Raw genomic sequence first — 13,335 nt, forward strand, 5'->3', positions numbered from 1 at the left:
CAAAGGCAAAGGTACAGATTATATATAAAACACACAAACAAATAAATCATCTTTTTGCTGTTCTTGTATATATTCAATAAAAGGTTTCCAGTCCAATACATATGAGGCTATTGTTCTTTCATGTACTAGCGCCGTTAATTCCGCCATCTCCGCCAATTCCATCACCTTGAGGTGCCATTCTTCCATTGTTGGTACTTGTGTTTTCCCCCAATATTGCACATATAGTAGTCTTGCCGCTGTCACCACATATTGAAGTAACAATATTTTTTCTTTAAATTGATCATCCCCGAGTCCGAGTAAAAACAATTCTGGTTTCATTTCTATGTTTATCTTTATTTTATTTTTTTGCATTAATACATGTATTTTAACCCAGTATGCTTTTGCTCTTTTACAAGACCACAAAAGGGTCCTTCTTGTTCTTCACATTTCCAACAGTCCCCCAAACAACCACTATACATTTTCGCTAACTTTGATTGAGACATATGCCATATATATACCTCATCTTATAAATCTTTTCCTTTAGTCTGGTACTTAATGTGTACTTTAAACCTTTTGTCCACATATTTTTCCATAATTCAATTGGAATCTTATGCCCCACATTGTTTTCCCATCTGACCATACAGCCCTTCATTTGTTCTTTCTCCCCCTCCAGCTGTAATAACAGTTTATATACTCTACCAATAAGATGTTCATCATTAGTACATAATATTTCAAGGGTAACCATGGTTGGGCAACTGCTTGGACCCACTCACCAGAGCTCCCTGGAGTTGATCCTCTTCTTCACTATTACAACTTGCTGTTCACCTGCCTCTCGCTCTTGCCGGGACAATGGTATTGGTGAGAAGGGGGAGCACTGGCTCCCTGGTTCTCTGCCCCTCAAGTGAGGAAGTGGTAGCAGTGATGAAAAAGAAAATGAGCAATAGCAGTCAGTGACAATGGTGGTGAGAAGGTTTAGGGCGTCTTGCCCAAGGGCCCTCAAAAAACTGGAGCCAGCACTATCAGGCATCAGGAAGACTACATTGGTATGCAAACATTTTGCCTGCACAAATGTGGCCTAAACATTGAGGAAGCATGCGCATAAGCCCCACCCCAACATCCCTGTGTTTGTTGGCCCCACTCTCCCTCTTCCTGCTCTTGCTACATTGACTTGATGGTATGGAGGATTCTACTTATGTTTAACTGAATGTGAATAAAAAAAACCTTCAGACTTTGCTGCTCAATTTGGCAAGATCAGGAATACAGACAACAAGGATGAGACACTGGGCGAGGCCTTGTTTGTCCACCCTGATCCTCACCTTCCTTTCATAAGAACATAAGAGCCATGCTGGGTCAGACCAAGGGTCCATCTAATCCAGCACTCTGTTCCTGCAGTGGGCAACCACTGTCGACCAGGGACCTACAAACAGGACACGGTGCAACAGCGCCCTCCCACCCATGTTTCTCTGCAACTGGTGTATCCAGGCTTACTGCCTCTGATACTATAGGTAGCATATAGCCATCAGGATTAGTAGCCATTGATAGCCTTTCAGCTGAGAGCAACTGGGGCAGGATCTACACTACTGCTTATAACGGTTTATAATGGTTATGACAACTGTTCAGGCCCAGGACACATTACATATACCATTTTCATACCATTTTTAAAGTGTTATATCCTGCTTGGTGTAGATCGGCCCTGAAGACACAACTGTGTCATTTAAAAGGTGTCCTTTTCCCCTTTCTCCATCCTGAACTAAAACTCCATCCCACCCCATCACAACAAGGTCTGAACAGCACTACAAGGTTCCTGTTTCAGGCTAAATGGAGCCCTGAACTGGAGCACTCCTCTCCTTAGGAATTGGGGATATACTGCAACATGTTGTTGCAGGTCCCATTTGTTGGTATAATTTCTCAGAAACTATATCTTTCCAAAGAAATGTGAGAAGCAACTTCAAGGGCCATTTCGTATGACAAAACTGGAAAATAGTACAGTAAATAGGGGATAAAGAGATTCTACAAGCACATAGTTCGTTGTCATTTTATCACATGGCCAACTCCGCATAAATCCACTCAGTTCATGTTCCAACATGTCAATTTGCTTATGTGAATTTGTGCTTGGGGACACTCTAAACTCAAGGACCTGTAATATACTTAAAATCATGTTGTGGTATTATTCTCTGAAAGTAAGAGGACCATTTTTAAAAACTCATATGTCATCAGCATTTAGAGATGAAACACACCTTACTTATTGGAAGTCTCCCATTCTGCAGAATGGTAAAGTTGTATGGTAATCTGATGAGACCATGGCTGAGTGCAGATGTAACGCTAAACCACTGAGGGTTGCATTTGAGAGTGATCCACAGAGGCTTAGCATGTCATGTTAAGGGGTGAAATTCCTGCCCACAATCAGTAAAGATTTTCACCCCAGGTATCCACCCTCTGCAGTGGGGTTAAGGGACCCAAGGGTGGTTTACCATGTCATGTCATGGGGGTTCCATAGGTAAATCTGTGCACGCTGTGGAAAAATGTGGCTGACCATAGAGATGGCTGCCTAGAGTTTCTGTAACATCCAGTGATGCTCTAGCTGGCGCAGGTGATCTCTGTGGTCACCATTGCATAGTGATGGATGGAGTGGCTGGCACAATGTGATTTTTGCTAAGGTTGCTGCTGGGATAAGCATTGGTTGGAGGACAGGAATTTACCTATGGAGCAGGGAGGGGTAAGTAAACCATGGGGGTCATGCAAGAGGCGTGCACACTGTGGTTTTCCTACCACTCCCCACTCTATAATTCTTCTTCTCACCCTTCCAAGGGCCAAGACAGTTTCTTCCCTTTCCTTGAAATGTTAGGTGTGCTTGAAAGATGATATGCATGTAGATAAATTGATACATTGAGCTGTCCTATTGTCAATTTTGGTTTCTCCTTTAAAATCCAAATCTGAAATGCCTTCTGACTCTCTGTAAGAAATGTGCAAATGATGAGAAGACATAAATCACATATACAGTAGTCTAGGCCATTAACATTAGGAAGGACTAGTGGAATTTCTGTTGTTGTTTACTGTTAGAACATTGATGGAAGCCTTTTGCATAAAAACAGAACGAAATTTGCCCTGGGATAGACGTGTCATTCCTGGAAGCAATTGTCATCCTCAAAGCACTTTTAAGCATTAACTGAACACAAACTTTTGAATTACATTGTAATTACTTCAGTCTTCAAATGTAAGTAACTGGGTTGGGATCTATGGTTGTTGTGGTTGCTACTTCAGTAATGGACCATTTGGCCTAGATGCTGTGTAGCAAAATAGAAAAATAATAAGAGTCATTGTCTTGGAGACTAAACTTGAATACGTGGCTGCTCTTCACACCCACATATTAGTTTAATCTTTGTTGATGATTCCTGGTTCTCCAGTTGTTCCTCCTCTGAGGCATCTTCCAGTGGGGGGGGGGGGGGAGACAATGAACTGGATGTAATGGCTCAAAGGGAGCTGTTAACCTAGCAAAGGCTTGGGTGGAGTTGGCCTGATACTGCAGGCTTATATTGCCAGAGCTTCCTGAGTTCCACCCACAGCTCAGCTGCTGTTTGTTACAGTCCTTGCTCCCAAAGAGTCCCTTCCTCTTAAGGAGTCCTTCTTTCTCATTGAACATTTCTTTTTAAAGGAGCCCTTCTGGCCTGCTTCTTGAGCAGTGATTCTTGATTTTCAGTGCCAGGAAAAACATACTTTGGGCGGTGGGTGGAAGTAATAGCTCCCACCCCCTCCCCCATTATGCCCAGTTTTCTAAGAAGAAGCAAAAAATTCCAAGTCATCCAGGGCAGGATCTGAAGGGAGGATCTGCATTTGTGGAGGGAGCTTTTATCCTTTACTTTGCTAATGCACACTTGTGCATCTTCAGTTTATAAAAATAGAGACCTGCTGTGTTCCCTGACAGTTTGCTCTAATGGGGCAAAATTGGGGCAGGGGTGCTCTCATAGGGAGAGCACCCCCCATTTCATTCCATTCCAGCAAACTGTTAGGGAACCAGCAGATCTCTATTTTCATAAACTGGAGATGCACAAGTGTGCATTAGCAAAGTAAAGGATAAAAGCTCCCTCCACAAATGCAGATCCTCCCTTCAGATCCTGCCCTGGATGACTTGGAATTTTTTGCTTCTTCTTAGAAAACTGGGCATAATGGGGGAGGGGGTGGGAGCTATTACTTCCACCCACCGCCCAAAGTATGTTTTTCCTGGCACTGAAAATCTGTGTTTTAGGGACAGCTAGCATAGCCATATTACTCTGATGGAGTACAGCTGAATTCATCAGACTGCGGAGAACAAGAGCAATGTGCTTTCCTTCTGTGCTCGTCAAGATGAACCCTCTGTCTCCATTGTTGTTACTATGACAAATGTTGGTGGCATGGCAGGCAAAATGGAATGCACCCCTCTTTAGGGTGACCATATGAAAAGGAGGACAGGGCTCCTGTATCTTTAACAGTTGTAGAGAAAAGGGAATTTCAGCAGGTGTCATTTGTATATATGGGGAACCTGGAGAAATTTCCTCTTCATCACAACAGTTAAAGCTGCAGGCGCCCTGCCCTCTTTTAAATCTGGTTACTCTAGTATAGCTCCTGCAGTTTTAACTGTTGTGATGAAGAGGGAATTTCACCAGGTTCTCCATATATACAAATGACACCAGCTGAAATTCACTTGTCTATGCAACTGTTAAAGATACAGGAGCCCTGTCCTCCTTTTCATATGGTCACTTTACCCCTCTTTCCTGAATGCATGTGGTAGGCCAGACCTCTGTCTGCCTTTTAGCTTCTAGTTGTTTGTGCTTGCCTGGTGAGTTTAAGGCCAGTCCTTTTGTGTATATTTGGGGTCTCCAGGGATGTTCATTGAAAGTATGGCCTGGAAGGATGTTCCTGTGCCCATTTTATACTGTTGTTTTTATGTTTTTGATGGTTTTAAATTTTGTATACTTTTTAATGTTCACTGTTTTTAACTTTTGTAAACCGCCAGAGAGCTTCGGCTATGGGGCAGTATATAAATGAAATAAATAAATAAATAAATAAATAAAATTAACAGCTGTATGAAATAAGAGAACTGCAGGAACGGCTTCCCCTGTTATTACAGCATTGTGAAAAACAAAACAAAAACATACTTGTTAAAATTCTTCTAATCTCATAGCTTTAGAGACAGCGGTTTTCATAGGTACAAGAATTGGCAAATGGACTTTTCTTTTTCTAACAGAAACATAGAAGTGTCCATGCTTTCCAGTTCTATTGTGTGTATTTACCTTCTGGCATGATAAGGCATAATTTGCTTTCTTTTTTAAAAGGCAAACAATTCTCAGCTTTTGATGAGAGTGAGAGTCTCGCATTTTGAAAAACATGAGTAGATGAATTTAATTCACAAAGAATATCTTGTACTACCTTTTTGAGTATTTCACTTGCTCAGCATATGCAATTGATGGTTTGAGGTTTCAATAAGGTCAAAGTTCCTAATGACGTGTGAGCCTAAAGAGTAAATGGGCAAAAGTGACTCTTTAATCAAGGTCACAGCTTTCCATCATGAAATGTTGTTCTGAAGACCAAAATGTCAGGCGCATGATCACATAAGCCTTTAAAAAGTCATATGGCGTATTTAACAATGTTAACCCTAGTGGCCTGGCGGACGCTTGACTTCTGTGATTAAATTTTGTCTACCTGACTCTTCTTTGTACAGTGCTGGATAAAAACACACAAATAAACTTGCCTCCCTTGTTGACAGCTACGCGTTCTGACTTATGGCCAAAACAGAGCTTACTTTAAATCTGTATCTAGAAGATATGGGGTTCTTTTCATTTTTATTCCAAAACAGGTACAGGGTCTCAGATTGGGACCCTAGCATGGGAGGGTAAGGGGGCTTTGAAGATCTGGAGCCCCCTCTAGAGTAAAAATGGGGTGGGTGGGGCATAACTGATAAATACAGATTTTTAAAAATGTTTGTTTTGTCCCTAAAGAAGCTATAATAGCCATTGTATATTTCAGCCTCCCCCAATGTGATGTCTTCCACATGTTTTGGACTACAAATCTCAACATCTCTGACCATTGGTCATGCCTGCTGAGGCTGATGGCAATCATAGTTCAAAACATCTGGAGGAGAGCAGGCTGGGATAGGCTGGTGCTTTTTATTAGGGCAGATAATTTATGCAACTATCTAGGTGTTTGTGTATGTATGTATATTACCTTCTAATCAGCAGCAGCTCCTTCCTCCTTTTCAGAGCTAAAAAGCAAGTCCCGTGAAATGTGGGAACCCTCCAACAACATACAACATGACTGAAAAGCATCTGTGCATTAAGAATCCACCTACTTAATTGTGTAAAAATCCAGACTTGAGATATAACCAGTTAGTTGACTTAATTGTCCAAAAATAATTTATTTTGTATGCAGTTGTGTGCTTTTTTGGCATCGTTTGTTTTTGTGCTTTGTTCAACTTCTGCCCTTTTGGTTTGTTGTTGGCTGCTAGTGAACAACATGGACCCAGAAGCAGACATTTCTGGACTCCTTTGTTGTGTGCCAGAGGAGGAGGACAAGAGAGGGATGAGTGTGTGAGCCTGAGGCTCGAGTAGGCTCAGCCTTGTAGTGCCCTACCAAGGGTGGGGTTTAGCCAGTCTGTGGGCCAGATCCAACCCATGGTGCATTCCCATCCAGCGCACAACTTTTCCTCCTTGGGCCTGTCCCTTCTCCTTGGACCCACTGTGGTTCCCTCAGTGCTCCTGCCTGCCTAGCAACTGCTCCCCTCATTTTTTCTGGAGGGAACAACGAGGAGCGGGTGAAGTCATTCATTTTAAAGATGGAGAAAGGAGAAGGAAGGCTTGTGCATATATGTATATGGATGGATGAGGTGTGGTGAGTGTGTGTATGTGTGAGGGAGAGGTACTGGTGATTATTTTAAGAGAGAGAAAGTGGGTCTGCTCGGGCCCCACCTATCCCTGCCATGCAGCCCCTGACATACTCCATGAGAGAATGTGGCCGTCGATGAGGAAAAAGCATTCCCCATCCCTGTGTTGAAACATGGTTTGGTGTTAATGACTAATTATCTAGCTCTTGTTAGTGTATAACTTTATGGCTAACCAAAATTGGAGTTGCACATACTTTAGGGCCTGCTCCAGAATTTTTAAGGCCATTTGGCAAGGCACTCTCAATATGACCCCTTAATGTGCGAGAGGTGGGGTGCACAAACCCAAGCATTATCTCATTGTCTTGCCTAATGTTTTGGGTGCCAGTGCTAATTGAGAACTAGAAAAGCAGTGGTGGTCTAATTGAGAACTAGAAAAGCAGAAGGTGCAAATGCCCAGTCTCACCGAACCCTGCAGCTCGTACTTACTGCAAAAAACATTATCACAGTGTGTGCTCACTTTTCAGTTTTAGGATATTGAAGTCAGCATTTCCCATAAGCATTGAATCTATTACAAAACAAAACTATTCATTATTTTACTAATGATATCGTACTTTCATTTTATTGGTACCTTAATCTTGATATCAAAAATATATGTCAACAAGTAGTTTCCCTTTTCAGTGTTAAACTTTAAGTTGGTATTTTTTTCAACAGGTGCCTCTTTAAAACAAAGTCATTAAAGAATCTTGCATCATATTGAATTAGACTGAGAGTCTTTCCTATAATTTATTATTTGATTTACTTGATTAATGAGTTGTGCTAGATACCATATTGATATGATAAAAATCAACTTCTCCTAGAGGTCCATTATGCACTTAAATTTTGAGACACTATTGAATGCTCTCAGATTTTTTCTCAGTGGACCATCAAATCGAAGACTGTTAGTAAGAGTGATTTGATACATTTATAGAAGATGCCCTTTAATGCAGTTTAAAATGTCAAAATCAGTGTACAATTAAAGAAATTACAATATAAAATTATTTTAGCTTCAGGATACAGAATGGATTTTGAAAATACATAGACAATTGTTAACCAGCTCCACCATCAGGAATCTCTCCCCGTCCTGACCACTGCCCCAAAAGAAAATGTCATTGGTTGTTAGCAGTCAAAATGGCAGTTCTTCATTGGAAAATCACATACTACTACACTGAACTGCTTTCCTCTAAACTAGATAGTACCTACAACAGAAAAACACACATCTATATGTCAGTATCAGTATTCCAGAAAATGGACCTTGTCTAAAGGGCAAGGCTTTAAGTATAGTTCTACATGTTGGGGATTGTAGTATCTCCAGATTAATAAATCCAAAATATGTTTAACAGTAGTAACTGGCCATGTGTCAAGACTTTTCATTTGCTTTTAATGACTTAGAAAAATGGAAATAAAACGCAAAAACATGATATTATTGAAAGTGAGTTATTGATTTATGACATATCGCTACTACTCTACTCTTAAGGCCTTTGCTAGACCTACCGGTAAGTCTACAATGGAGGAGGGGAGATCCCGCGATGTGAGTATCACGGGATGTTGCCCTTGTTTACGTGCAAGGTGCAACAAGCTCAAGAAGGGAGCCGTCGCGCCCACCACTTTTTTTTAGTTTTAAAGGGCCGGCTGTGCAGGAGCTCACAAATGACAAACTGTGAGGTTTTTTTAAAAGAAAAATTGATTTCCCCGCTCCCCCACCCTGCCCCCGGTGGGCGCCTGTGCATGGCTCCCGGCTCGTGCGGAGCTGAGAAAAGCCACGGAAACGGGCCACACGCTCGCGGTCTCGGACCCGAGACCATGGGAAAAAGCAGGGCCAAAGGGTAGGCCTATATCCCGGAGTGAGGGAGAGTTGATCCCTGACTGAGCCCGGGATCCCCTGTGCGTCATCTGGATGCACAGGGACGATCCTGGGTATCACCCCGGGATATAGCCTGGTCTAGCAAAGACCTAAGGTAGAATATTAGCATGAGGGTTTTACTAAAAACCCTTGACTAGCATTCTCACATTTTTAATAATGTGACTGTATCATGGGGGTCCTACAAAGATCCTAAGGCTAGCTGTGAACTAACAGTAATGCTGCCCCGTTGTAGTGACTTGAGGATGAGGATGCATTACTCCCCACAAAGTTACATCAGCCAAATAGCTCTCTCTCTTTCGAGCCAGAGACAAACACACCCTCTCTCATCCTGAATGTAAAAAGAAAAAAAAAGAAAGAAAAGTGCATGATTGTTAAAACTCTGCATGGGTGAGGTCAAAATAGTTCCTACAGTACAATCCTGAGTATGTTTCATTGGAAATTCAATGTAAGTTCAATGGGACTTTAGTATAAAATACTAAAATGAAAATGAAAAAGCCCATTCAGCGTATTATAATAGGTTTAAGATGGAATGGGGAACTTTAATATGTATTAGCTGAACTTCTTTCCAAGTCAATGTGTGCTTGGAATGGCGGTTGTATGCACAGCACATGCAGCACACAAGGGGGAAGGGGGACAAGCCATGATGGCTTCTTCTCTCTACGTGATTGTCAGAAAATGGGAAGAGGGTGGTGGGAGGCAGGGGAGGGGGTGGTTCCAGTACCTGGATGACTGCTGGAAACCCTGCACTCTATCCTGGCATGGGGATTACCCAATGCCACCCACAGCAGCAAAACCTCAGCATTTAGGAGGAACGCGGAACCAGTGCAGTGAAGGCAAGGCCTGAATCTCTGCTGCAGTGCTGCCCACTATTATGAGGAAAAAATCACATTTTATTTCTACTATTTGGTATAAAAATAAATATTTGCTTTCTATTCCTCCTAGAAGTGCCTTAACCATTTTGAACTATACTTCATGTGACCTGTTTTGAGAATAAGAGACATTTACATTTTGTCGTTCAGACATTTACAACATTTGGAACTGTTTAGCTTAAGAGTGAGGGGAGACATGATAGAAGTTAAAAAAGCATGCATGGTGTGGAGAAAGAGGATAGGGAGACATTCTTCTCCGTCTTTCATATTACTAGAACCCAGGGTCAGTTCATGAAGCTAAATGGTGGAAGATTCAGGACAGAGATATAAATACTTCTTCACACAGCAGATATTTGAAATGTAGACTTTGCTACCATAGGATGTAGTGACGGGCACCAATCTAGATGGCTTTAAAATGGGATTAAACACATTCATGGAGGGTAAGAGCATCAAGTGGCTACTAGTCCTGACTGCTATATGCGAACTTCAGTATCAGTGGCAGTATGTCTCCCTGAATACTGGTTGCTGGGGAACATGGGCAGGAGGGCTCTATTGCGCTCATGTCCCACATATGGGCTTCCTGTGGGCATCTGGTTGGCAACTATGCAAACAGAATGCTGGACTAGATAGTAAGTTTTTATGGCTTTTCTAGTAATCAGGTTGTCTTGAAATTCCTAGCTGCTGGGAACACTTAGCCAATAATTCCTGTTTATGATTGTGTTTTCTTTACCATCCTCCTCATTGTTACATAGAAGTTACAGTATTCTGATACTTAAATTAGTATTCTGACATCAGATGCCTGATTTTTCAAGCTTTTGGAAGTGACCCTGGTTCCTCCAATACATTTTATGTGAAAGTGGTTTGAAAATGGTATGAAAGTGGTTTGAAAATGGTAATGGGCCCCAATAGTGGTCAGTGCACTTCAGTACCGTTGTAAAGCAGGAGTGTAGATCTTTCCCATGTTTCCTTAATATTTTCCATTTGGACCTGAACATCATGATAACTGTCAGTCTTTTCCCCAGGCTAGCCACAAAGCCATGACAGTCATTTGTTCACATCTTCTTTTGGTTAGACTGTACTCTTCCAGACCTTTGCAAGTCCCATGGCCTTCTTGCATTTATTTAAATATCACCAACGTTAGAAAGAAAAGTTTTTCTGCCACATGAAATGTTCAAGTTGTGGCTGTGGGATTTTAAGTGTTTTGGAAGAAGGCGTATTGGGAACATATACAACCAGGCAACCAGCCAGGGATTGTCACAGGGGGCATTTTAGCATTCACTTATTTAAATGTGGGAATAATCCTGCCAAAATTGCACATTTCTCATGTTACAAAGTACTACTATAGTTTTTTAAAATTCTTTTTTTTAAAAAAATCTTGCATGCTGTTTAGTTTAGAATTGGATTGATAGTGAGATTTTAATTCTATATTTTACTTAATATTTGATGTTTGGTATCCTGTTTATTGATCCATTTTTAAAAAATATTATTTTGGCAGTTTCATTGCAACAAATTTGCAACAAATTTGTCCAGCTGTACATTACTCTCAAAGTATCATATAGGCCTTAGCTAGACCTACTGTAAAGTCCGGGAGAGAGGAGGGGAGACCTAGCATTGTGAATAATGTGAGATCTTGCCCCCGTTTACATGTAAAGTGCAACGACCTCAAGAAGAGGCGTCGCACCCGCCATTTTTTATTTTTAAAGGGCCAGCAGCACATGAGCACTCAAGCGACTCAAGGTAAGTGGGTGTTTTTTTAAAAAATCGATTTCCCCGCTCCCCCAACCCTAGCCCCGATGGGCGCAGCTCCGCGTGAGTAATTGTGTGGAGCGGGGTCAAGCCGCGGAAACGGGCCACACACTCTGCGGTCTCAGGCTCAGCCCGAGACCACAGAAAAAGTGGGGCCAAAGGGTAGGGCTATATCCCGGGGCAAGGGAGGAATGATCCCTCACTGACCCTGGGATCCCCTGTGCGTCATCTGGAACTCAGAAGGAATTCAGTGACCATGCCGACTGTGTACTGCCAATTGAAAATGAATCTTTGTTTGACATAGTTAGTAAAATTAATCAGATGACCAACTGTGGAAAGTTAGGATCAACTGTAAAGCAAACCAGCTTGGTAACTTCAAGTACAGGAGAAATAAAGCATACTCGGGAGAAACCCTTTGATACTATGAATAATATTGTGGCTAACTTACTGCTGAATTTGACCAGCTCTGCTAGGTTTGAAGGATCTCTTAATATGGATCTTAATGAAATCAGTATGAATTTGGTCCCATTTCCTCGGCTTCATTAGCTGGTTTCCAGTTTGACTCCTCTTTATACATTGGCTGATGTAAATGTGCCTTCAAGAAGGTTGGACATGGGGCCGATCTACACCAAGCAGGATATAACACTTTTAAAACGGTATGAAAACGGTATATGTAATGTGTCCTGGGCCTGAACGGTTGTATTAACCATTATAAACCATTATAAGCAGTAGTATAGATCCTGCCTAGATGTTTTCAGATGCTTTTAGCAAAGATCACCAACGGTTACGAGCTGACCCAAAACACAGCTTGTACCTTGCCTGTGCTCTGCTAGTCAGAGGAAACGTACAGGTTTCGGATCTTCGTAGAAACATTGAAAGGTTGAAACTCTCACTTCAATTTGTCTCTTGGAATCAAGAAGGATGGAAAACTGGCTTATGTTCAGTGCCTCCTGTAGGCCATTCTCACTCCTTGTTAGCACTGGCAAATAACACTTGTGTGAAGCCGACTTTTATAGAGCTCAAGGAGAGATTCATAAAGCTGTACAAGAAGAAAGCTCATCTTCATCATTACCTACACATTGGTGGAATGGAGCAGAGCTGTTTCTCTGAAGCCCTTTCATCTTCGTCAGATTTAATAGATTTAATAATCAGCTAGATGCTGCTAACTGTGGACCTGCAGTAGATCCACCAAGACTGAAGATAGCAGTTTAACAATTGAGGAGCTTGGTAAAAAGATATCAGCAAACAATAAATATGCAATCCAGCCCATGTTGAACCTTCTTAAGTAGAATTGAAAAACAACAACATCCTAAGAACACATCCCAGTCACATCCCATTCTTAAAAGGTTGTTCTTTGCAATGATTGTGATAAATGTCATTCTCAAAGATGCTGTGTGGCAATTGGCTAACAGTTTCTCATATATCATATTGCACAGATGCTGGAATATATATATATAGGAAATAGAAGGATATTACAGTACCCTGTTACAGTATAACTCTCCTCATATGTAGTTGTTTTTAAATGGATACCGTTGTTTTTATACTGTTGCTTTTATGTTTTTGATGGTTTTAAATTTTGTATACTTTTTAATGTTCACTGTTTTTAACTTTTATAAACCTCCCAGAGGGCTTCGGCTATGGGGCGGTATATAAAATAAATAAATAAATAAAGCCTGGTCTATCTTTCCCCACTAGTAGGGTGACCATATGAAAAGGAGGACAGGGCTCCTGAATCTTTAACAGTTGCATAGAAAAGTGCATTTCAGCACATGTCATTTATATATTCAATAAACAAAAAACCTACGGTTTATAAAACAATGTTAAGGACGTACACTTTTCCACCAAGCACCAAAAAGCGGGGAAATTGGGAGTTAAGACTCACTAGCCTTAACGCCACATCCTCCCTAAGGAGGCAGAAAGTACCAGTGAAATTCTCATTCTGCCAAAGCAGATAAACCATGAGGACAGGATGGAGAATAGGATATGCA

General features: G+C 41.5%; 1 pseudogene; it reads left to right on the top strand.

The window, feature by feature from the left end:
* The first annotated feature begins 828 nt into the window (after positions 1–828).
* Positions 829–12,696, top strand: LOC134401934 (tubulin epsilon chain-like; annotated as a pseudogene).
* Positions 12,697–13,335: the final 639 nt, after the last annotated feature.

This window comes from Elgaria multicarinata, chromosome 7, assembly GCF_023053635.1.
Source record: "Elgaria multicarinata webbii isolate HBS135686 ecotype San Diego chromosome 7, rElgMul1.1.pri, whole genome shotgun sequence".
Taxonomy (NCBI): Eukaryota; Metazoa; Chordata; class Lepidosauria; order Squamata; family Anguidae; genus Elgaria; species Elgaria multicarinata.